This window comes from Dendrobates tinctorius, unplaced genomic scaffold (assembly GCF_039654945.1).
Source record: "Dendrobates tinctorius isolate UK_male_01 unplaced genomic scaffold, ASM3965494v1 ptg000254l, whole genome shotgun sequence".
Classification (NCBI taxonomy): domain Eukaryota; kingdom Metazoa; phylum Chordata; class Amphibia; order Anura; family Dendrobatidae; genus Dendrobates; species Dendrobates tinctorius.
Genome location: NW_027361921.1, coordinates 16206764 through 16232834, shown reverse-complemented (window position 1 = coordinate 16232834; position 26071 = coordinate 16206764). Strand labels below are relative to the sequence as shown.

The window sequence follows — 26071 nt, the reverse complement described above, 5'->3', positions numbered from 1 at the left end:
TCACTAACAAGTAGGGGGCGCTGTGAGGCCCAACTCTTTGTTTCAAACACATAGCGTTTGATCATATGACTTAGCCATTGTCCTTTTTCTGCATGTATGTCAAGCAGGCTCGGACTGGCCCATAGGGGAACAGGGGAATCTCCCGGTGGGCCCCCGCTGCAGCCACCAACCCCACTATATGGGCAGTACTTGGCATAATTTAGTTGATTCTGTACAGCAAAAAGCAACATCTCAATATTCAGTTTATTATTATATAGAGATATAGGTAAATTTGTGAATGAGGGTAGTATAATATTTGCATGCAGGTGAAAAGTAGGCCCCCAAAGTCAATGCTACTGGTGGACCCTTGGTACCTCAGTTCGACAATGACATCAAGACATTATTATCTTTATGAATTTACAAATTGTTGCAGATTTATTGCAGATTTTTCTGCAGATTTTACTCTCTGCAGGCAGTGTGCTGAATAAAACCAACGGCATATCTGAGCCACAATCCAATAATCACACAAGTGCATTTAACAGTTATTTTTCCATGAAATAAAAAAAAAATCAATGGCAGGAAAAGTCTGCAATGTGTGGAAGTAGCCTGAGCAACTTTCACATTTGTGGTGCTTACAAAGAGCCAATAAACGGCAATTATTTACATCACTTTCATGATTTGCACCCGCTCTTGGTTTTGGTATACAAATAATGATGGAGAATTGTTCTGAATGTAAGTGACCTTAGGTTTCAATAAAAAAGGTTGAACATAATAGAGTTTAAGCTTTTAGTTTCAGCATGTGCACATCAGTCTGTAGTGTGTTACATTTTAGCACTTCTCTAGTACTGATTCTAAATGCAGAAATCATAAATTACATGAAGCCTGTTTGTTCAGGGTTTGCTTGTTCTTACAGAATAATTTTGAGGCAAATATATTTTTTTCACTTAAATTAGTTCTCCAGGCTTAAATTACAAGTCTGTCACTCCATTTGACTGCAGACTTCTGAAGAGAGGGGAGGGGCTGCTTTTCTGTGTGTGATTTGAGAGCCAAGATTTCTTCAGGAAGCAGACGTGCCTGCCTGGAGCTGTGAGGAAAAGAATCTGAGACTATGACTTTGTAAACTATTCTGGGGATAACAAGGTGGCTTTCCTGTGTTGCTGTGAGGAGCCACGAAGAAAAGACAAGAAAGGAATCCAGAGGAGGGAATCACTGGATCTGCACACAAGGAAAAGGCCACGTTGCACAGAGCTTCCAGGAAGAAGTGCGCACCATCTTGCAAAGCTGCAGGGGTCCCGGGATTGGACGGAGATACCAATGCTACTGTGAGTGTTAACCCCTTCTGTGCACATGCTAGGGTTTAGGATAGGCTGCAATAGATAGAGCATGGCAGCTGTGTGGCCTGGTTAGCAAAGGCCAGATAGGTTACAGTTAGTGTAGCATCATACATTGCTTTACTGTGTTGTCTTGCCATAAATACACTGAGCTGTTATAGTTGGCGCTCCGTGCTGTTTGATGGCCCAGCTAAAGAATATTATCCTTGTAAATTGTCTGTTTCCATAGCATACCCGTTTCTGCATTTTACTAAACACGGCATTCCTTGCCTGTAAATAAATTAACCCTTTGTTGCTTGCACCACATCTTGTGTACCGTAGTCTCCCTGCATTGTTGTGGTCTCCCGGCCATTGCTTCAGAGTTAAGGTCAGGTGACTTTGCTGGTAAATCAAGCAGTGATACTGTTGTGTTAAAACCAGGAATTGGTACTTTTGGCAGTGTGGACAGGTGCCAAGTCCTGCTGGAAAATTAAATTTCCTTTTATTCCACAATAATAAAATACTATAGATAAAGTGCAAGGTGCTCAAAAACAAACAACACACAAAAAGAAATGACAACCCGGTGTGCTGGAGATATTAATTTGCTTAGTCTTTGCTAGAGGTGTCTGTTTTATAAAATATTCCTATGACAGACACTCTGCTTTACTGTATTCATATACTATTGTTGGTCTTTTAAATATTGGGTTCAGTTACACCTATAACACTGGTGCCTCAATACAAATTATTGAAACTTGCCAACCAGGCCTTTAGGCAGTAATACTGTAATATAATAGTGCCTTTCAAGTATTACATCCAAATGAGCTCACAAATGACACTCTAATGACAACTATTGCAGATTGCCCACCAGGCCTATAATGAGTGATACAGTGGCTTGCCAAATATAATATCTTCAAATGCCCAATATATACTGATACAATTCACAATAACGGGATAGTTTCTTATGTTAGTGTTATCAGCATCCGTATGGGTCTATCCACTCATTTGGCATAGCCCTCATTTATATATATATATATATATATATATATATATATATATATTAAGTGCACTGACAAATAAGACACAAACCAGCTTTTTAACCTAATTGGACTCCAGTTATACACTGCGGGTTCCTAGGGAATTCATAAGTACACAACTCTATAGGAGTCACAATAGTTCATTATTGTCATGATGAAGACATAACATTGTCATACATTCCATTTTTGCATTAGATACCTCATATCCTTCTCATTAGAGGTTATTTTTCATGACAAAAAGACTCTATGGCATATATATATAAAAAGAACGGTCTCACCAATTGCGGGTTTAGATCAGATATGCTTTCATCCCCATAGTGGTGAATACAATACCCCTTCTCCCGACGCATTTCGTTTACTCATCAGGAGAGTCAATTGGGGCCAAGATAGCCATGCGTTTCAGGTGGCCGTTTCATGCCCAAACTGCCAAAATGTGTGCACAAAACGCGTAGGGAGAAGGGGTATTGTATTCACCACTATGGGGATGAAAGCATATCTGATCTAAACCTGCAATTGGTGAGACCGTTCTTTTTATATACTGTATATGACCTAGACCTCAAGCAGCTTTGATTGTGTGCTTCTCCACTCTCCCTCCAGACTCTGGGACCTTAACATATTTTCAAATGCTCCTTTTAGGGTAAGATCCCGCATTTTAGCAGTCCCAAAATTTTCCCCAGAGCCCGCCAGCTCAGGGACCTCAGCCTCACTGGTCACCATTTCATCCTCATCACCAGATAGGATACACAAGGGGAACTCATCCACCTCCGACTGCGATGGGGCTTCATCAAGGTTGAGCTGGCTCCTGTCTGAGTCATTTGGCACCCCTGCCTTTCCCCACAAGTCTCAGAATAGACTGAAGTCCCACCCGATTATCCCGAGGTGTAGCAAGATTCTAACTACCCCGACTTCATGGGATTCCGTACCGTTTTTATGGACTCTCTGCTGATAGGATAGTCCTTGGCATCCCCGTGGATACAGCAGATTCCCATATGTTTCTCTGGGATCAACTGGTGGGGGCGTGTGGCCCTTATCAGGATCACCAAATCTACTGCTGCTCACAGTACTGTTGATCTTGGTGCTGCTGCTGCTTTAAATGCTGTTGGGGTTGCTGCTGTTGGCTCAGAATCAGGTGCTTGATCAGTTCCTACATTTTGTCCCACCATTATTCCATTTCTGTAGCTGCCTTCACCCAGGACATATGATTTGTCCACAGCTGCTACCCGTGTTTCTTGAACGTTGCCCTCATCAGAAACACCACTTCTGGAAGGCCGGATCACTCAGATGCTTCCTGAGGTAAACACAGGAACACTTTATATTTAAGTTTCTGGGTCATTTATTTCTTCATAAGCCATGAAGCCAAAATAGTAACACAAAGAGCCTTTCTGGCACAAATTAAAATAAAAAGTCCATACAAAGACCTTCCCAGTATGACTCAAGTCTTCTGGGACAAACACAGACTTTGAGCCTGGAGACTTCCTTTCTCTAAGCAGACCAGACCGAGAAAAAAAAACAGTAGCTGGACATTTAACTCCCTCCAATCATGTCCTTGAGCCAGAGATATGGTGAGTAAGCATCCTGCTCATCTCTTATACCTGTTCACAACAAAAAACCAGACCCTGTCATGCACAGTGTAGGGCAGACCAAGTGCCACACAAAGGAAGGGGAACCCAACACTAGGGAGGGGGGAAGTGGCGACCCCCTAGACTGATCTAACATCAACCTGTCTGACTAGTGGAATGGTTTCAGGTGGTCGGAAGGTCCCTAAGGAAACCAGGGGGTGGTGCTTCCCCGTACTGGGGTACCCTTCGGGAAACTGAGCCCCCAAAGAGGGGTAGTAGAGCCACTACTGGGGGGAGTCCTAGATCCCCAGGGGTCGCTGTGGGATTGAGTCGCATGAGGTCGGGGTAGTTATTGGCTTGCTAAACCTGGTGATAATAGAGTGGGACTTTATCCTGTTCTGGGACTTTTGGGGGAAGTCAGGGATACCAGGGGGCCCAGACAGAAGCCAGCCCAACCCTGATGAAACACTATCACATTTGAAAGTGGATGAGTTCCTCTTGTGTGTCCTGGCTGGTGACAAGGATGAGACGGTGACCAGTGAGGCTGAGATTCCTGAACTGGGGGTTTCTGACGGAAATTTTGGGACTGCACAAATGCAGGATCTTACCCTAAAAAGAGCATTGGAAAATGTGACCGTGATAAAGGGGGTTGCCCAAGAGCCGGGGGCTGATACCAGGTTTCCGCATTTTGCATTAAATGGAGAGCTGCTGTATAAGGTCACTAAGCTAAGAGAAGTGGTAGAGCAGTTGTTAGTACCTGGTCCCTATACCCGTAGGGTATCTTACCTGGTCCATTCCCATATCTTGGGTGTACATCTGTGAGTTGATAAAACACAAGAGCGGGTCATTAGGAGGTTCTAATGGCCTGGATGTCACCGGGAGATTGTTAACTATTGCCTGTCCTGCCCTACTTGTCAGCGTACAGCCCGCGTGACCCATTTCTGAAGTCCCCTAGTACCATTGCCCATTATAGAGGTCCCATTTGACAGGATTGCCATGGACCCTGGTTTAGTCTGCCAGACGGCACCAATACATTCTAGTGGTGATGGACTATGCAACACGATACCCGGAGGCAGTAACCATTAGAAACTCCTATGCCAGGAGTATAGCCTGAGAGTTAGTCCATATTTTTTCTTGGATGGGCCTGCCGAAAGAGATCCTGATGGACCAAGGCATACCGTTTTTGTCCAAAGTGATGAGGGAGTTGTGTAAGGCTCTTCACGTTACACAGCTCTGCACGTCGTTATACCATCCTGAGATGAACGGCCTGGTGGAGAGATTCAACAAGATGTTGAAGTCCATGCCTAAGAAGGTCATGGAGAGGGATGGCTGAGAATGAGATTGCCTACTGCTGTACCTGTTCATTATCAGTGAAGTTCTTCAGTCCTCTACGGGATCCTCACCGTTTGAGCTGTTGTATGGACGACACCCCCGTGGTCTTCTAGATGTTGCAAAGGAGACCTGGGATTCAGAAGTTAAACCCCACCAGTGTGTTATTGAGCATGTGGCCCAAATGCAGAACTGGATTGCAAGGGTGATGCTGATTGTGAAGGAGAGCCTCCTTCCATCACAAGAAGCCCAGGCGAGGGTCTACAATCGAGCCACGATGCTGAGACAGTTTAGCCCCGGAGACTGGATGTTCGTGTTGATTCCCACCATGGAAGGTAAATTCCTGGCCAAGTGGCAAGGGCCGTATAAGGTGGTTGAGAAGTTGAGTGACGTCAACTACAAGGTCAACCAACCAGGAAGAACAAAATTGTGCCAAGTGTACCACATTAACCTGCTGAAACCATGGCGAGACAGGGATCCGGTAGAAGCACCATGCCTAGGGACCAGTCCTGAAGCCAGAGTTGAGGATGTCACAGTGACAGACACTGTCTCCGGCCCAGAAACAACAGTGCCGTGAGCTGCTTCAGCGGAACAAGGACCTGTTTTTGGAGCTACCAGGTTGTGCGCAGATTGCGAAGCACGGAATCCTGACTGAACCACATGTCATGGTGAATAAGAAGCCGCATCAGATTCCTGAAACCCACTGCGAGGTGATTTCCAAGGAGGTGAGGAGAATTTTGAACCTGAGCATTATCGAGGAGTCAAAGAGCAGTTGGTCTAGCCCTATTGTCCTTGTGCCGAAGCCTGATGGAGAGTGACGCTTCTGTAATGATTACAGGAAGCTAAATGAGATGTCTAACTTTGATGCGTATCCAATGCCCAGGGTGAATGAGCTCATTGAGAGGCTGGAGTCAGCCAGATACATCACCACCCTGGACCTAATGAAGGGGTCACTGGCAGATTCTTCGTTCCCCAAGTGCCAAGGAGTAGACGGCCTTCTCTACACCTGACCGGTGCTTTCAATATACCCGGATGCCGTTCGGACTACAGGGAGCCCCAGCCAGCTTCCAAAGGGTTATGGACCTGATTCTAACCCCCTCACAAGAAGTATGCCACCACCTATTTGGACAACATCATGATTTTCAGCCCCGAGTGGGGAAGTCACCTACAGAAGATCCAGGCAGTACTGGATGCACTGAGGAAGGCAGGGTTTACCATAAACTCAAAGAAGTGCGCTTTCGGGAAAGAAGAGGCAAAATATTTAGGCTACACTGTTGGAAGGGGAGAAATAAAGCAGCAAATAGACAAGGTGGAGGCAATCCAAAAGTGGCCACAGCCAGTCTCCAAAAAGCAGGTCAGAGCACTTCTGGGCATTGCGTGATATTACCGCCAGTTTATCCTGAACTTCTCCACGGTAGCCGCCTCTCTTATGGACCTCATTATAAAGGGACAAAATCGATGATAGTCACATGGTCCTCTGAAGCTGAGATGGCATTCCAGTAGTTGAAGCTCGTTCTGTGCAGACAGCCAGTCTTGATTGCACCAGATTTCACTAAGGAGTTTGTGCTCCAAACAGGCGCCTCCAGGGACCTGTGCTGTCCCAGGTAATAGATGACGATGAACAGTCAGTCCTATACCTGAGTAGGAAACTCTCCTCCTGTGAGAAGAACTATGCCACCGTGGAGAGAGTGCTTGGCCATCTAATGGGCGATTGACAGCCTGAGGTATTACCTGCTAATCCATAAGTTCAGGTTAGTGTCAGATCGTGCGCCCCCTGAGATGGATGAGGGAAAGTAAGGGGAAGAATGCTTGAGTGACAAGATGGTTTATAGCATTGAAGGATTTTAATTTTCATGTCACAGGTCATGGAAGCTGCAAGGGAAAGCTAATGCCCTGTACAGACTCCCCTGCTTAGCAAGTGAAGGTGCCAAATCCCCCGACTTTGGGCAGAGGGGGGGGAATATGTGACAGTCACTGGTAATATAATAAAGGGGAGATATGTTTCACTAAGGCTAATAATGGAGTCAGTGATATAAAAGCCAGAGTTTTATTTCCTCCAGCACAGTAAGTGTTGCGAGGGTTAAGTTATGGGATGGGTTAGCTTTTAGCGGGACATTCATAGAGCGGGTAGGAGAGTGTCCCCCCATATCTCCCCCTACAGAGCTAGCACCACTGTGTGCTGACAGGACATTGGTGAGGTCATAGTCATGTGATCAGTCACGTGGTGGAGGAGTCACATGGTCTAGGCTTAAATGGCTGAAGGGAAAATCTCTGTGTTCAGTGTGCTCGCCTGGAAAAGGAGCACTCCAGGAAAGTGCCGCATAGACATGAGAAGCTGAACAGTGTGTGTTCTGCCAGCCGTGAGCAGGAGGGACTCTGCTCACAGAAGAACTGTTTGTTCTGCCACCATATATATTTTTTTTTTGTGTGTGTTTTGCCCAGAGGGCTGTATTTTCTTTACCACATCTGGGTTTATGCTGCCAACAAATAAACCCAAGGAAGTTCTTAAAGCCACAGTGTACCTGTGTCTACCTCTGTGTGCAGCCGAGTGAGCCTATCTACCTCACATGCTGGAGGAAAATTACGGATTCCGCATCACGCCGGATAACAACCATTGCGACACATATCTCCCTCACATACGGTGCTGGTGACCCTGTCACATGCTATAAAATATTTTGATTTCATTATTTTTCAATAAAATATTATTGTTTTTATACAGTTACATACATCAAATACAACCACACAAACAGTATTAGGGCTTTTCTCTTTGTGGCCTAATATCAATCAACATGAAAACACAGGACCCTGAAGTGCCTGGATATGTATACAACTGCATCACCATAGAGCAAGCAGAACTGACAATTATTTTATAAAATTACAACTCCAGTTCAAGCTTTTGTTGTTTTCTTTGTGTAGTTTACAACACATCATATCACTTGCTCAGACAGCATATCTTTGCCATATGGGTCTCTCTGGAAATGAAAACAGGACAGCCTGGATGGAGAATTGCTGATTTTTTTTTGCATTTTCTTTGTGCTATTTAAATAGCAGAACGTCTTTCATTCAGTTTTCAGGTCACGGTTGGGTTGTTTTAGAGCAGTAAGTTGCCCATGAAGTTCAATATTTTGCACCATTAGACTTTCAGATGTAACTTATTGTTCCAGGAGGAGCTATTAGGTTCTCTCCACATCACCTATGTATTAGAATCAACATTCAGAAGGTGCAAAAGGAACAGTTAGTTAAGGGCAGTTAGGTTTCTAGTATGTAGTAAAAAGAAACAACCTTAGCAATCTAATTTTACAGCAAGCATTTAACACGTAGAAGAGATGTTTTCATGAGGTTTTCAACTTATTTTTTATTGACGGATTACAGTAAAATGAATGGGTGTTTAACTTTATGCCCCTTGTTAATGCCAATTTGCTGAATAGGGAACCCTGACAAACAGAATAATGATAGAGTTTCATTAGTCCTGAATATTTTGCCAGGAAATAGTGTAAAGACACTAAAAGAACACATTCAGTTATCTTAGGTCTATTACCCGTGGTAATGTCTTGACAATGACTCTGCCTAAACAATCATAAATGTAAAATTACAGCCCCCTTCACCACCTACGTACACAAATTATTAATAAAAATGATTACTCAATAGCAAAAGGTAAACACTTTATGCTAGAAAATTCAATTGGAAGCAAAGCCATAGCATATCAACAGGGCACCACTTGGTGTAATTGCGTTTTCAGTTTAAACACAAAAAATGAATTCTTACCCTAGCAAAATATTATAGTCATAGGGTGCCAAAATAACAAAGATACAGATCCAAGTAATTCATTGCAAACACTGCTGTCAGACCACCATGAAGTGACTCTATAAGTTCTACACTAAAATGACAGTAATAATATCCTGCAATGCCCATATCCATGAAGGACGAACACGTAGAAGAGAATGGAAATACGATGATAGAAATAGGTAATGATAATTGTGGAATAGAAAGATGACTCTCAGACTGATGTACAGTGTAGTGTACAGCAGAGAAATTTTCATAACCCATTATTCAATCATTACCATATTCCAAATTTAGTATTTATTATTGAGGAATTTTTTATAAATGTTTATATGTAAGAGTAAAATCCTGCAACTTTGTGTCCCCAAATGTTAAAACACATTTGTCACGTTACAGTTAATGAAGTTACAGAATAATAAGTTACAGAACCCTGTGCTGGGAAAAGGATGTGAATGTGGTTGCTGACGGTGGTTGCAAGTGTGCAACGAGAGGTGCAGAGTGGAAGGCATCTTCTCCTACATCATGGACAGTGGATTGGCATACACATAGAAGAGGGGAAGAGGCAGTGGTGTCACTTGCAGACACTGTTTCTGGACCCTGGTGTTCGGCCCAAGTAGTCGGATGCTTTGCTTGCATGTGCCTGAGCATGCTGGTGATCAGGATGGTAGTTGTGCTGCCCCTGCTGCTGCTGGCATGGGAGATGTTGCAAATGGTCTTTTTTTGGGTTAAATGGACTGTCTTTAAAAAAAACTGCCAGACTTGGAAACACCTAACCCTTGGCTTGGCAACTTCACCCTTGTTGGTGCTCTGGGGAACAGTTGCTCCCTTTTTGTCTCTTGGTATCCCACTGTCTCTTCCTGCCTGTTGTGGTGTTGTGGATCACTCCCGCGGTTCACTGCTATGATCCCTCTGCATGTCACCTTCACAGCTTGGGTCAGTGATTTCAACATCCACCACCTTGTCTTCCACTTCCGCACCCTGGACCTCCACCTGACTTGCTGACTCAACAACCTCACTTGTTGGCATTTGTGTCTCATAATCATCAGCCTTTTGTGACACCTAAATAGGGTTATTTAGACCCCTTTTCCTCCCAAAGCAAATGTTTACAAATCTGCCAAAAATTAGAGTTTTTTCCAGTTACTATTCCTTATATTTTTGTCTTGGTGGTTTGTGCCATGGGGTTATTATCTATTATATTTTTGTCCCCGGCCATCTGTTGTACTCCAAGCTGATGTCATTTAGATAGGAGTCAACAGGGTGATTAGGGAGAGCCGCCGAGGAGCGGGGGCGCCATTTGCGTATCAAGAGGGTGCCAACCTCCGCTGTCAGGTAGGAGAGAGATATAGGGCCCTATAGGGACAAATAGGTTTGTGACCCTCTACCTGACATTGGAACGACTCTCTAGTGTTTGTGGCTGGACTTTGAAAATCAGCAATAAGCCTATTTTTGTTTGCCTGTTTTTTGAAGTTTTGAAAACTTTTTAATGATTGGTTAATAAAGTATCTTTTAAGGATTGATTTTTTTGTATATGAGCCTTTTGTGACAGTAATTGCATTTTCACACCATCAAATATTTGAGCATGGCTGCATGAAATCTCCTCATGCCTGCTTGAAACAGGCAGAAGAAGAGGCCAAAATCTATGTATGGAAATGTGAACAGCTCTTCAGAGTGTCCAAGTGTGGGATCACTTGTCTCCGGGTATATTGGGAGCAAGGAGGGTCAGGGTGAGGATTATGTGGTCCAGAATCATGGCTACTGAGACTGGACCCTATGGAAAACAGGGTGGTGCTGTCAAACTGGCTGGAAGCATGTTCTGCTTTCCATCCAACAACCTTTTCACACTGCTTTGGATTCAAAAGTAGTGTTCTGTGCCCCCTACAAAGTGAGACAGGAAGCTATATCTACATGATATGTGTGTCCGTTTTGCTCCTGTAGCAGGCACAGTTTCTCCTTGCCCATGGCCTCTGCCTCTGGGCTCACTGTCAGCATCACATCCACTTCCCCATCCCGCACCTTGACCATTTTTAATTATGTATGATATATGCCTGTTGAGAACACGTTGCAGTACTACTATCTCTGGAAAATTGATCCACCTCAGATGAACTTCTTACACTGCAGTATCAATATAGTGATGCTATTTCTAAACAAGCAAGGTTTTTTTTGGTTTAATGCAGATCTGGAGCACAATAAATGATTTGCAATTACAATCACATTTAAAATTGGCCCTCCTCAAGTGGATTTCTTTCACTGCAATATCAATATGGTGATGCTATTTCTAACTATGGAGATACAGGTCAGCAGGTGCCCTAGTCCACTAGTCGAAACCCCATGGACCAGGGCACATCCCACCAAGCGCCCACTCTCCTTATACTGTAGGGGTATACTACTCAGACAACAGACAACAAAGAGTGAGGGTAAAGCAGTGTGCAATGCTTTATTTAACCACAAAGCAGGCAAATAACACATAGATTAGAAGCCAAGAAAGCACAGAATTTGGAAAAACCCTTAAAAATTAACCTTTAATTCAATATCTTAAAAAGATTATTAGTATAAAAACCTACAATGCTGGGTGACTTCAGGTTTCCATCAGTGCCCAAAAATTGACACACAAAAAATAATTTTTTATTTATATCCAGGGAAGGGGGGACTTCGCCCTAATAGACCCTAATGTGTCCCTTCCTAGCCGCGGAGGTTGGCACCCTAGTTGTTGACGATGTGGCGCCCCCGCTCAACGTCGGTAGCCCTAGAAATCCTAAATCACCCTAGCAAAACAAAAAAAGGGATACACAGAAACCACACACATACAAATATACCCGAAAAACAACCCCTAATGGGTAGTCATAAATATGTCTTAGTAGGAGGAAAGTGCTGAAGTGCAGTAAACTTATCTCGTAGTCAAAAAGGCTCAAAAATAGAAGAAATATAGCAGCTAAATACCTTATCTCTTAATGAAAAATACAGATGCTGCAAAAAAGATTACAGTCCATGCAGTTCATAAATCTCATAGTAAAAAATCCATGCACTGCAAAAAGACAAATCATATATCAATAATGATGCCTGAAAAAACGTCTACAGTAATAGTATTTTTCATTACGAGATAAGGTATTTAGCGGCTATATTTTTTATATTTTTGAGCCTTTTTGACTACGAAAAGTTTACAGCACTTCAGCACTTATCTCCTACTAAGACATATTTATGTCTACCCATTAGGGGTTGTTTTCCGGGTATATTTGCATGTGTGGTTTCTGTGTATCCCTCTTTTTGTTTTGCTAGGGTGATTTAGGGTATCTAGGGCTACTGACGTTGAACGGGGGCTCCACATCAACAACTAGGGTGCCAACCTCCGCGGCTAGGAAGGGACACATTAGGGTCTATTAGGGCGAAGTCCCCCCTTCCCTTGAGATTTTATATATATGTATATATATATATATATATATATATATACATTCAAACAATGTGAAAAACATATAGCCAGCTCACCATAAAGGAGTTCCTCTTGATGCAGTAATCGGTGTTCACCCTATGCTTTGCACGGATCCAGGCAGGGAGTATGCCCCAACAAATAGAAATATAAGGAAATTGGGATCCAGCAAAAGGATGAAAGTTCACCAGATTTATAAAAACTTCTTCTTTATTAATCCATTATATCATAAAAAGTATGAGGAATTCCAATCAATTTGTAGCATTCCAGCAAGGGACTTCTGGTGAACTTTCATCCTTTTGCTGGATCCCAATTTCCTTATATTTATATATATATATATTTATATATATATATATATATATATATATATATATATATTTCTTTTTTGTGTCAATTTTTGGGCACTGATGGAAACCTGAAATCACCCAGCATTGTAGTTTTTTTATACTAATAATCTTTTTAAGATATTAAATTAAAGGTTAATTTTTAAGGGTTTGTGCTTTCTTGGTTTCTAATTGATTTTTGGTCCCGGCTTATATTGGTTCTGAGGTTTTAAATAACACATAGAGCAGTCTCAGCAAAATACCCAAGATGGTGCATAATTAAAGAATCTCACTTTTCTGCTGACTCGCCGGAATAAGAGTAGCTTTTAATTCAGAGCTTCCAGGGCCAACTACCCCACCTGTGGCATGCACAGAGAGGAGGTAATGACAAGCTTAGGAAGCTGACGGTGCATTGAGGTACAAGCCCAGGTCATATCTTGTCTTCTTTGAACATCTCCTCTCCATGGAGTCAGGTGACTGGTGGGTCCAAATCCTGGCTTTCTCCAAATGTATTCATGGTTCAGTGATGGTCAATGGAGCACATCTGTATTCTTTCAGTCAGGACTTTAGTCTCCTAAGCTGGCATCCTGTAGAATGTCAAATCTGTGTCCCTCTGGATAGAGCCATTATCTGGCAGCTGTCATGTGGAGTTTTCCTGCCTGTGGTTTTGTAAAGAGTCACTGGATCTCTGGATCTCTTGGATGTCTGGTTATAACTGTTACAGATGAGCATATCCTCTTTTTATAGTTAACAACTGTACTTCAAACCAGCATATAGAGGTCAAGAGAAAGATGTGATGAAGTAAATTTGCATTGTTTTATCAAACAATGCAAATTTACTTCATCACATCTTTCTCTTGACCTCTGTATGCTGGTTTGAACAGACAATATGGTTTGAACAGACAATATTTTATAGTTTATCCTTGTCATGATCCAGCATTGATCTGACAGATTAAATGGATAAGTGAACTTTTTTCCTTTGGCTAGGTGCCAAAGTGATGTGATTGCCCCCGGTGGCCATTACAATTATTACACGTGGTGTCATTCATTCTAAGTTGCCCTGGTGGTGGTGAGTGGTAGTGCACTTTAGTTTCTTTGGTTTAGTGCACATAATTATAAATCAGGCGTGAGGCTCTATAAAAGAGTTCAGGTGGGTTTGATGACTGTTGGTGATATCGTGTGTTAGTCATTTACATGGAAGCCTGGGTGAAAGAAGGAGCTGAACATGAGTCCTGCCCAGCCAGAGGGGACGAGTGGCAGCTATGTGGTCTGCAGGAAGGGCTGGCATGGTGTGGTGGAGTCGCAGTTTATGGTGTCAGCAGGAGGTGCTTGCATGGCTTGGTGGAGTGGCGACAATGGTGAGAGTTGCACTTAGCATGCTGGACTTGGTTGCTGAAAACTGGACTCAAGCATGCTGGACTTTTTGGCAGAAGCTGGACTCATCTTTGGGACTCTGTTTACGGGGCAGCTGCAACTGGTGGTGGACTCTGCTCCAAGGCTGCACTATGGTGATGGATCCGGGTGGAGGAGAAGATGCACCCAGGTAGTGGGCTCTGTTGCTAGGAGCGTACGCAACAGAGCAAAGCTAAGTGGTGTTCCCTCTGTATTGTCATTTTCCCTTGTGTGTGTTTAGTGCAGTGGTGGGATTAGTTTCCGCACCGACCAGTTCCCTAGTGAGGGTTTAGGATCAGGGCGAGCTAGGGTTTTTAGGTTCCTGTGCGTCGCCCCGTGCGGAACCAGCATAGGGAACATTAGGAGTGCAGGGACTCTGGCTCAGGGGAGTACAGGAGGTCTCTACTTCCCTATTCCCTATTGCAGGGCCCACTATTGTTAATGTTACCCAGGTTCCCCTTTATTATTTAAATTCGCCTTACTGGAGGCGGGGTTTCCAGACTACTTTTATATACGTGTAATATCTAAATTCGCCAGTTGGAGGCGGTGTATCCAGCTGCACGTTTTATTTAAATTCAGCCCACTGGAGGCGGTGTATGCTTCCTTGCTTACTGAAAATAGACATCTGGATAATTAAGATAAAGTTCTGTGTTATCACATTGCTCTGTCATCTCAATTAGCCAGACATGATAGGATTCCGATCCGTTGAAGCTCTAAAAACCTATAAGGAGAAAAATTCTTTATCTAAAAAAATAATTAAAGCTGCCAAAAAGGAAACAGAAGCACATTGCTAAGGAGAGTAAAACTAATCCCAAGCTGTTCTTCAACTATATCAATAGTAAAAGAATCCAAAGTGAAAGTGTAGGCCCATTAAGAAATTATGAGGAAAGTATGGTAGTAGATGATGAGGAAAAAGCTAACATATTAAACACCTTCTTCTTCACGGTGGAAAATGAAATGCTAGGTGAAATTCCGAGAGACAAAGAAAACCCTATATTAAGGGTCACCAATCTAATCCAAGAAGAGGTGCAAAACTGGCTAAATATGATTAAAATAGATAAATCTCCGGGTCCGGATGGCATACACCCATGAGTACTAAGAGAACTAAGTAATGTAATAGACAAACCATTATTTCTTATATTTAGAGACTCTATAGTGACGGGGTCTGTTCCACAGGACTGGCACATAGCAAATGTGGTACCAATATTCAAAAAGGGCTCTAAAAGTGTACCTGGAAATTATAGGCCAGTAAGTCTAACCTCTATTGTTGGTAAAATATTTGAAGGGTTTCTGAGGGATGTTGTTCTGGATTATCTCAATGAGAATAACTGTTTAATGTCATATCAGCATGGGTTTATGAGGAATCGCTCCTGTCAAACCAATCTAATCAGTTTTTATGAAGAGATAAGCTATAGACTGGACCAAGGTGAGTCATTGGATGTGGTACAGCTTGATTTTTCCAAAGCGTTTGATACCATGCCACACAAGAGGTTGGTACACAAAATGAGAATGGTGGGTCTGGGGGAAAATGTGTGTAAATGGGTAAGTAACTGGCTTAGTGATAGAAAGCAAAAGGTGGTTATAAATGGTATATTCTCTAACTGGGTCCCTGTGACCAGTGGGGTACCGCAAGGGGTCGGTGTTGGGACCTATTCTCTTCAACATATTTATTAACGATATGGTAGAAGGTTTGCACAGTAAAATATCGATATTTGCAGATGATACAAAACTATGTAAAGCAGTCAATACAAGAGAAGATAGTATTCTGCTACAGATGGATCTGGATAAGTTGGGAGCTTGGGCCGAAAGGTGGCAGATGCAGTTTAACAATGATTAATGTAAGGTTATACACATGGGAAGAAGGAATCAATATCACATTACACACTGAACGGTAAACCACTGGGTAAATCTGACATGGAGAAGGACTTGGGGATCCTAGTTAATGATAAACTTACCTGGAGCAGCCAGTGCCAGGCAGCGGCTGCCAAGGCAAACAGGATCATGGGGTGCATTAAAAGAGGTCTGGATACACATGATGAGAGCATTATACTGCCTCTGTACAAATCTCTGGTTAGACCGCACATGGAGTACTGTGTACAGTTTTGGGCACCGGTGCTCAGGAAGGATATAATGGAACTAGAGCAGGTACAAAGGAGGGCAACAAAATTATTAAAGGGGATGGGGGAACTACAATACCCAGAGAGATTAGCAAAATTAGGATTATTTAGTCTAGAAAAAAGACGACTGAGGGGCGATCTAATAACCATGTATAAGTATATAAGGGGACAATACAAATATCTCTCCGAGGATCTGTTTATACCAAGGAAGGTGACGGTCACAAGGGGGCATTATATGCATCTGGAGGAGAGAAGGTTTTTCCACCAACATAGAAGAGGATTCTTTACTGTTAGGGCAGTGAGAATCTGGAATTCTCTGCCTGAGGAGGTGGTGATGGCGAACTCAGTCGAAGGGTTCAAGAGAGGCCTGGATGTCTTCCTGGAGCGTAACAATATTGTATCTTACACTTATTGTTAGGTTCTTTAGAAGGATGTAGATCTGGGGATTTATTCTGACAGAATTTTATAGGCTGAACTGGATGGACTAATTTCTTTTTTTCGGCCTTACTAACTATGTTACTATGTTACTATGATCATCCTTCTCCACATACAAGGGACAGTCCACAGTAGTGTTGAGCTTTCCGATACCGCAAGTATCGGGTATCGGCCGATATTTGCTGTATCGGAATTCCGATTCTGACTTCCTATACTTTTTTCATATCGGATACCGGAATCGGAAGTTCCCATAATGCTATCAGCTCGCTCGCTTTGATTCAGCCAATGGGATTCCTCAGAAGTGTGGGCACATCCTGTTAGGCATGTAGGCATGTTAACTATTGGCATGGCTGTGATTGGCTGCTGAAATAATGTCATGATGCACTATAAAAGCCACTGCCGCCGCCATTTCTGGTCACTCTGCTGTGAATTCAGTTAGGGACAGGCTGCTGTTGAAGACTGTGAGGGACAGTTAGAAATAGCGATTCTCAAAACAATATTGTGCTTTACCCAGGCTACATAAACCACCACTGTAGCTTGCTTTTCCCTAGCAGCAGTGTTCACAGCTGTCTGCAAGGGCTGTGTGAGTGCAGCTCATGCTGTGGAGTGGGTCCTGCAGCCACGTCTGGTTGTAGGCCGCCCAGCGTGCCTCACTGCTGCCTCATACATATTTTTCTTTTTGAGCTGCTTATTTTAAAAAAATTCTATCTAGTGTGCTTCCATCCGTATCCATATACGTTGGTTGCAAACACTAGTAGTAGACAGCGGAGCCTTTCTGCAGCCTGTCAGTGCTAGTGTCCACTTAACTGCACTGTTCACGGCTGTCTGAGAGGTCTCTGACTGTGTGTGAGTGCAGCTCACGCTGAGTAGTGTGTCCTGCAGCTACGTCTGGTTGTATGCTGCTCAGCGTGCGTCACTGCCTCACACATAAATTTCTTTAATTGCAGCTCATTTTCTCTTCTCCTATTAGTGTGCATCCATCCATAGCCATCTACATTGGTTGGTTGCAAACACTATATAGGAGTAGATAGAGGAGCCTTTTTTCTGGCTTGTGCCCTTCAGCTGCAGCCAGATTAGTATTACCCAATTTTTTGGAGCCTCATCTTTTGCATTGTAGGTTACCTGCCTGCATTGTAATAGCTCCAGAAAGTTGGTGATACTCTGACTTTCAAATCTTTGGTCACATCATTTTAGTTTTTCCCCCCCCCCCAAAAAACAACAAAGTTCACCAAACACTACATTTGAAAGTTGTGTAGGCCACATTAGCTCCCATTAAAGTGTAGTCGACACACACACTTCATAAAATTAGTGTTTCTTATACCTGTAACCAGCTGTTCAGGAATAAGCACACTAAGGCCCCCCTTTGAACTTTTCTGCCTATCTTTCTCAGTCTAGCAAGATGAAGAAGGTAGGGAGTAAGGCACGTGGAGTTTCAGCAGGGAGAGGATGTGGGGATTCTGCAGGTAGAGGATGTGGGGATTCTGCCGGGAGAGGACGTGGGGATTCTGTGCCTGCTGTTGGCACCAGTGAGTCAGCATCCCCCAGTTTTAGCAGGCAACAGTCCTTTATGCACAGCTTTGTAGGACCTCACCGTACCCCACTGCTGCGGGAGGAACAAATTGAAGCCATTGTCGGATGGATGGCAGCTAACGCATCGACTTCAATTACTTCCACATCCTCTCAGGGCCAGAGCACCGAAGAGCAACCATCTGTCTCTTCACCACCTGCCAAAGTGCCCAGGCAGTCAGAGACCCCTGGACAGGAGCCATCAGTCTCTACTTCTGTTCTCGGAATCTGTTGGTTTGGAAAGAGGGGGCCAGCCAAGCAGCATTCCAGAATGTGAAGAGGGAGTATGCAGTGATGCGCAACTTCTTTGTCCCTTTGAATCTGAAGAGGCGGGTGGGCCAGTGCCTATGGTCAGCACACCTCAGTACGCATCAGATGATGACGAGACTCAGTTACCACTTTCTGGTGCGTACGGTGCTGGCGAGACAACCCAGGAGAAGCAGGTGTTTGAAGAGGGGAGTGTAGATGATGAGGTCCTTGACCCATCATGGCATGAGGAACAGGAAGGTGGTGGGAGCAGCTCTGAGGAAGAGATTCCCCGAACGGCCAAAACCGGAGGGAGAGGGAGCGGGCAGACTTGGTTGCCTGTAGACTCCACTTCGGCACCCGTTAGGAGCATTCCTCTTTCAAAAGGCAAAAAGGGCGCTCCCAAGACTTGCAGTGCGTGGTCCTTTTTTTACACAGTTGCAGAAGACATTTGCTTTGTCAAATGCAAGCTGTGTCATCAGAGAGTCAAGAGGGAAAAATGTCAGCAACCTCAATATCACTAATATGTGGAAACATGTGTGGGCCAAGCATGAGCTGGAGTTACACAGACACACTGAAGATGTAGGCCAACGTACAGCACCACCTACCACCTCTTCAGCTCGTGTTGGGGCCTCTTCCTCCAGCTCACACACAGCTGGTTCGGCTTCCTCACAGGATCGCCAAGGAAGAACCTCTGGCACTGTTGTCCGGAGACCCTGTGACATTCCACCCACAGCACCACGTTCCAAGTCATCCTCACACTCCTAGGCCACTCGGCAGCCATCGGTAGCACAGGCATACTCGGCAAACCATCCCCGAGCACAGGCTCTGAATGCTGGCATTGCCAAACTACTGGCCCTTGAAATGCTGTCATTCAGGCTGGTGGAGACTGACACCTTCCGGGACTTCATGGCATTGGTAGTCCCACAATACACTGTGCCCAGCCGCTTTTATTTCAGCAGGCGAGCCGTCCCTGCCCTGCAGAAACATGTGGAGGCAGACATAAAACATGCGCTACTAAACGCCGTCAGTAGCAAGGTCCACCTGACCACCGATGCATGGACCAGTAACCATGGACAGGGACGATACCTTTCTCTCACTGTCCATTGGGTCAATGTTGCGGAGCCGGGTACAGATCTGGAGAGTGGCGCTCTACGTGTTCTGCCAACTCCACGGATTGCAGGAATCCAGTCTGTACACATTGACTCCTCCTCCTACTCCAGTTCCTCTGAAACAGCGCAGCAGGAGCCTGTTACGACCGATATGAGCACAGCCATGGCCAAACGTCAACATTGTGCTCGATGGTATATCTATAGTGCCATGACTTGCCATTCATTTAATTCTGATTGAAATGTGCTTTTTGATGGACTAATAGGTCCCCTATTTATGGATCGTTTTTTCTGCATTTGTTGGTCTACAACTATACGGTGGAAGTGTTGCTGCTAAAGCTGTTGGTTATTTAACCTATTATTGTAGACATTTTTTAGGTAATATTATTGGTATATGCCTCTCTGCAGTAGATATATTTTTTGCTATGAGATAAGGTTTATGTACTGCATGGACTGTGTTTCTTTTTTGCAGCTTATGTATTTTTAATTACGAGAAGTTATCTATAGCTGCATTTTTTCTATTTCTTTGAGCCTTTTTTGTTTACGAGATAAGTTTACAGCACTTCAGCACTTTCCTTGTATAAGGACGTATTCATGTCTACCCATTAAGGTTTTTTTCGGGTTTATTTATTTGAGTGTGTTTTTCTGTGTATCCCCTTTTTTGTTTTGCTAAGGTGATATAGGGTTTTTAGGGCTGCCTACGTTGAGCGGGGGCGCCACATCGTCAACAACTAGGGTGCCAACCTCCGTGGTCAGGAAGGGACACATTAGGGTCTACTAGGGAGAGGTTCCCCCCCTTCCTTTGATAATAATTATTTAATTACTAAATTTTTGTGTGTCCTTTATTTAGTCATTAATCAGTACCCACTATCACCCAGCATTTAGCCTTCTATTTTTTTAGTATTATTTAATAAAGGTTTATTTTTAGGGCTCCCTTTCTTCTTTCTTGGTTGTGAGAAAAAAATTTTTTGTCCCTATATACAGTGGGGCAAAAAAGTATTTAGTCAGTCAGCAATAGTGCAAGTTCCACCACTTAAAAAGATGAGAGGCGTCTGTAATTTACATCATAGGTAGACCTCAACTATGGGAGACAAACTGAGAAAAAAAAATCCAGAAAATCACATTGTCTGTTTTTTTTTTTCATTTTATTTGCATATTATGGTGGAAAATAAGTATTTGGTCAGAAACAAGCAATCAAGATTTCTGGCTCTCACAGACCTGTAACTTCTTCTTTAAGAGTCTCCTCTTTCCTCCACTCATTACCTGTAGTAATGGCACCTGTTTAAACTTGTTATCAGTATAAAAAGACACCTGTGCACACCCTCAAACAGTCTGACTCCAAACTCCACTATGGTGAAGACCAAAGAGCTGTCAAAGGACACCAGAAACAAAATTGTAGCCCTGCACCAGGCTGGGAAGACTGAATCTGCAATAGCCAACCAGCTTGGAGTGAAGAAATCAACTGTGGGAGCAATAATTAGAAAATGGAAGACATACAAGACCACTGATAATCTCCCTCGATCTAGTGCTCCACGCAAAATCCCACCCCGTGGGGTCAGAATGATCACAAGAACGGTGAGCAAAAATCCCAGAACCACGCGGGGGGACCTAGTGAATGAACTGCAGAGAGCTGGGACCAATGTAACAAGGCCTACCATAAGTAACACACTACGCCACCATGGACTCAGATCCTGCAGTGCCAGACGTGTCCCACTGCTTAAGCCTGTACATGTCCGGGCCCGTCTGAAGTTTGCTAGAGAGCATTTGGATGATCCAGAGGAGTTTTGGGAGAATGTCCTATGGTCTGATGAAACCAAACTGGAACTGTTTGGTAGAAACACAACTTGTCGTGTTTGGAGGAAAAAGAATACTGAGTTGCATCCATCAAACACCATACCTACTGTAAAGCATGGTGGTGGAAACATCATGCTTTGGGGCTGTTTCTCTGCAAAGGGGCCAGGACGACTGATCCGGGTACATGAAAGAATGAATGGGGCCATGTATCGTGAGAGTTTGAGTGCAAACCTCCTTCCATCAGCAAGGGCATTGATGATGAAACGTGGCTGGGTCTTTCAACATGACAATGATCCAAAGCACACCGCCAGGGCAACGAAGGAGTGGCTTCGTAAGAAGCATTTCAAGGTCCTGGAGTGGCCTAGCCAGTCTCCAGATCTCAACCCTATAGAAAACCTTTGGAGGGAGTTGAAAGTCCGTGTTGCCAAGCGAAAAGCCAAAAACATCACTGCTCTAGAGGAGATCTGCATGGAGGAATGGGCCAACATACCAACAACAGTGTGTGGCAACCTTGTGAAGACTTACAGAAAACGTTTGACCTCTGTCATTGCCAACAAAGGATATATCACAAAGTATTGAGATGAAATTTTGTTTCTGACCAAATACTTATTTTCCACCATAATATGCAAATAAAATGAAAAAAAAACAGACAATGTGATTTTCTGGATTTTTTTTCTCAGTTTGTCTCCCATAGTTGAGGTCTACCTATGATGTAAATTACAGACGCCTCTCATCTTTTTAAGTGGTGGAACTTGCACTATTGCTGACTGACTAAATACTTTTTTGCCCCACTGTATATTTATTCAGAGGTTTTCCCAAACGTCAACAGGCCGTACTGAAATTAATTTCATTGGGGAATCGAAGCCACACAGCGCAGGAGCTCTGGAATGCCATCAAGCAGGAGAGCGACGTGTGGTTTCTGCCAGCGAATCTCCAGCCGGGCTTGGTAGTGTGTGACAATGGCCGAAATCTGGTGGCAGCTCTTGGCCTTGGCAACCTCACTCACATCCCATGTCTGGCACATGTGCTCAACTTGGTCGTGCAGAGCTTTCTGAGGGACTATCCGGATCTTGATGCACTGCTGCACAAGGTCCGCATAGAGTGCGCTCACTTGCGGCGTTCCAGCACGGCAAGATCGCACCTTGCTGCTCTGCAGCGCCGATTACGCCTTCCGGAACATCGCATCATATGTGACCTACCCACCAGGTGGAATTCAACGTTACATATGTTGGAGCGGTTGTGTGAGAAGCAGGCAGCAGTCATGGTGTACCAGCTGCATCAGGCGCAAACAAGTCGCAATGTGCGCCGGTCACACTTCAGCACTACTGAGTGGGCCTCTATGAAGGACATCTGCTTCGTTTTGTGTGCCTTCGATGATTCCACACGGATGGCAAGTGCAGATGATGCACTAGTCAGCATGACTGTCCCCCTTATCTGCATGCTTCAAAAAACACTGCAAGCACTAAGGGAGGAGGTTTTGGAAGAGGTGGAGGATGAGGAGTCCCAAATGCCATCTGCTTCTGGACAGTCTGCGCTTCGTGCTTCCTCACAAAAGCCTAGGCAGGGGACACTTTGTGAGGAGGGTGAGGAGGAGTTGATGGAGGAGGAAGACATCTCTCCACAGGAGGGAGGTACAAAAAGCTCTAGTCAGTATGTACAGCGAGGGTGGGGTGATGCAGAGCAGGCAGAGATCACGCCTCCAGCAGGGGACAGCGGTTCTTTGGCAGTTGGGAGTCTGCAGCACATGGTTGACTTCATGCTGCAGTGCCTGAGAAACGATCGCCGCATCGCCCACATTCTCTACACGGCTCATTATTATTGGGTGTACACCCTCCTAGATCCTCGCTACCGGGACAACTTGCAAACCCTCATACCAACGTTGAACCGGGAGCGTAAACTGCAGGAGTAGCAAGACACACTGGTGCAGGCCATCATGTTTTCCATTCCACCCGACAGCAGTGGTGCTAGTGCTTTACAAAGCACCTCTGTGCGTCGACCCAGTGGAGGAAACTCGGCACAAAGAGAGAGCAGAGGCAGCGCCTCAGCACAAGGCAAGACCACTATGGCCCACATGTGGCAAAGTTTTGTGTGTCCGCCACAATTGTCTACACCATCACTGACGGCTCCAGTCAGCAGGAGGCAACGTTTCCATCAGATGGTGACAGACTACATGTCTTGCCCTGTGAGTGTACTCCCAGATGGCTCTTCCCCCTTCAAGTTTTGGGTCTCTAAGCTGGATACATGGCCAGAGCTTAGCCAGTATGCATGGAGGTGCTGGCTTGCCCTGCTGCCAGTGTATTATCGGAACGCGTCTTTAGTGCCGCAGGTGGTGTACTAACAGACCGTCGCACGCGACTTTCTTTCGATAACGTCGACCGGCTTACTTTTCTGAAAATGAACAAGACCTGGATCTCCCCAGAATTTGCCAGTTCTCTTCCCGACTAAACAATTGGTTGGCAACTGTATCCAGGTCTCCTGTTGTGTTCATGTTTCTACCACCTGAACTATAATCCCTGGGCTTCAACACAGCCAGTTGTTGCTCAGATGTGTCATCTGCACAGAGAAAAACACTAGCTCCTGTGTTACTGGGGTTCAGTAACGCCAGCTGCTCCCCTGCTGTGTGGACGGCAAAGTCTCCTGCTCTATCCACATTCAAACTACTACTGATTTTTAACCCTGCTCCACTTAGGCCTCTGGCTCCACTGTTTCTAGTATTTCCCCTGGCCTCCAACCCCGCCAGTGACAGCTCTTAAGTGGCGTCTGCATAATCCACACTTGTTCCAGTGTTACTTGGCCTCAGTCACGTCAGTTGATCCCCTGATGTGTGTCCGGCAAGGTCTCCTGCTCTGTCCACATTCCCATTACTAGTAGTGTGAATGAGGACAGACCAGGAGACCTTGCCGGACACACATCAGGGGATCAACTGACGGGACTGAGCCCAAGTAACACAGGAACAAGTGTGGATTGTGCTGACGCCACTTCAGAGCTGTCACTGGCGGGGTTGGATGCCAGGGGAAATACTAGAGACAGTGGAGCCGGAGGCCATAATGGAGCACGGTTACAATCAGTTGTAGTCTACTACCTCTATAAAACGTGCTGGAAGTTGGCCTTAGCCAACTCCATGCCTTATCCTGGTCTCCAACAACGTCTGTTGGTGTTCAGAAGTGCTGTCTTCACAGAGAAAATACACTAGCTCCTGTGTTAGTGGGGTTCAGTAATGCCAGCTGTTCCCCTGCTGTGTAGACGGCAAAGTCTCCTGCTGCCTCCACATGCCAACACCATCAGGCCTCAGCCTGCTCCAGGCCTCATCCTGGGCTCCAACAACGACAGTTGGTGTTCAGAATTGCCGTCTTCACAGAGAAAAACACACTAGCTCCTGTGTCAGTGGGGTTCAGTAACGTCAGCTGTTCCCCTGCTGTGTATACGGAAATGTCTCCTGCTCCATACACATGCCAACACCATCAGGCCTCAGCCTGCTCCATGCCTCATCCTGGGCTCCAACAATGCCAGTTGGTGTTCAGAAGTGCGGTCTCCGCAGAGAAAAACACACTAGCTCCTGTGTTAGTGGGGTTCAGTAACGTCAGCTGTTCCCCTGCTGTGTGGACGGCAAAGTCTCCTGCTGCCTCCACATGCAAACTACTACAGATTTGTAACTTTGGTCAACTTAGGCCTCTGGCTCCACTGTCTCTAGTATTTCCCCTGGCCAACAACCATGCCAGTTACAGCTGTGAAGTGGCGTCTGCACAATCCACACTTGTTCCTGAGTTACTGTGGCTCAGTCCCGTCAGTTGATCCCCTGAAGTGTGTCCGTAAAGGTCTCCTGCTCTGTCCACATTCCCATTACTAGTAGTGTGAATGAGGACAGAGCAGGAGACCTTGCCGGACACACATCAGGGGATCAACTGACGGGACTGAACCCAAGTAACACAGGAACAAGTGTGGATTGTGCTGACGCCACTTCAGAGCTGTCACTGGCGGGGTTGGATGCCAGGGGAAATACTAGAGACAGTGGAGCCGGAGGCCATAGTGGAGCACGGTTACAATCAGTTGTAGTCTACTACCTCTATAAAATGTGCTGGAAGTTGGCCTCAGCCAACTCCATGCCTTATCCTGGGCTCCAACAATGCCAGTTGGTGTTCAGAAGTGCCGTCTTAACAGAGAAACACACACTAGCTCCTGTGTTAGTGGGGTTCAGTAACGCCATCTGTTCCCCTGCTGTGCGGATGGCAAAGTCTCCTGCTGCCTCCAACATCACACTACAACTGACTTTTAACCGTGGTCCACTTTGGCCTCTGGCTGTACTGTCTCTACTATTTCTCCTGGCCTCCAACCCCACCAGTCGCTGCTCTGATGTGCCGTCTGCACAATCCACACTTGTTCCTGTGTTACTGGTGCTCAGTCACGTCAGTTGATCTCCTGTGGTGTGTCCGGCAATGTCTCCTGCTGTGTCCCCATTCCCATTAATAGTTGTGGGAATGTGGACAGAGCAGGACACCTTGCCGGTCACACATCAGGGGATCAACTGACATGACTGAGCCCCAGTAACTCAGGAACAAGTGTGGATTGTGCAGACAACTCTGCAGAGCAGCAACTGCCGTGTTTGGAGGCCAGGGGAAATACTAGAGACAGTAGAGCCAGAGGCCAAAGTGGATCACGGTTACAATCAGTAGTTGTGTAC

The 26071-nt window shown here is 44.9% G+C and overlaps 1 protein-coding gene and 1 long non-coding RNA gene across 12 annotated transcripts in view; one reads left to right on the top strand and one right to left on the bottom strand.

Moving 5' to 3' along the window:
- The window catches only part of GULP1 (GULP PTB domain containing engulfment adaptor 1), a 1494945-nt gene that overhangs the window by 638070 nt on the left and 830804 nt on the right, over nucleotides 1-26071 (top strand). The gene's annotated exons all lie outside the window — the stretch shown is intronic.
- LOC141067743 (uncharacterized) overlaps nucleotides 1-26071 on the bottom strand; it is a 108519-nt gene that overhangs the window by 1821 nt on the left and 80627 nt on the right. The window lies entirely within an intron of this gene.